Genomic DNA, 446 nt, shown 5'->3' with positions numbered 1-446 from the left:
GGAGAGTGTCAGGAGAGAGGAGGGGGCCCGGCGGGATACCGGAACTTCCCCCTCCTCTCTCTGCCGGCGTCCATCACCAAGATGACATCACGGTTGGGGTGTCACCCGGTCTCCGCCCCCCCAGGTGACACCCCTGATTCCGTACACCTTGTTCACAGCCGCCCTGAAGTGAGAGTGTGTTTCAGGGGATCTGGGGGGCGGCACCGATTGTAGGAGCCAAAGAGGTAGAGTGAGCTGTCACCGGGGCCACCATCCGAAATCCTGGGGCCCCCTATGGCTATGGCCCTGTGTCAGGACCCCTGTAGATTTGTCTGTGCCCGCCTCCCTCTGCCAGTGTCTGATTGGATGGTGGGCAGGGGCTGAAGGATAGAATGACATCTAGCAGCTGATGAGCCTGTGTATAGGGCCCGGGCCCCCTAAAAGAGCCTGCACCCCCGCTATCAGCA

The 446-nt window shown here is 61.4% G+C and overlaps 1 protein-coding gene across 1 annotated transcript in view; it reads left to right on the top strand.

Moving 5' to 3' along the window:
* The window catches only part of GLYCTK (glycerate kinase), a gene marked incomplete at its 5' end in the record, with an annotated part of 9516 nt that overhangs the window by 5963 nt on the left and 3107 nt on the right, over positions 1-446 (top strand). The gene's annotated exons all lie outside the window — the stretch shown is intronic.

This window comes from Nanorana parkeri, unplaced genomic scaffold (genome assembly GCF_000935625.1).
Source record: "Nanorana parkeri isolate BGI_ZX_2015 unplaced genomic scaffold, ASM93562v1 scaffold748, whole genome shotgun sequence".
In the NCBI taxonomy this organism is placed as follows: Eukaryota; Metazoa; Chordata; class Amphibia; order Anura; family Dicroglossidae; genus Nanorana; species Nanorana parkeri.
The sequence above is the reverse complement of the archived record's forward strand: the minus strand, read 5'-3'. Positions and strand labels throughout refer to the sequence as shown.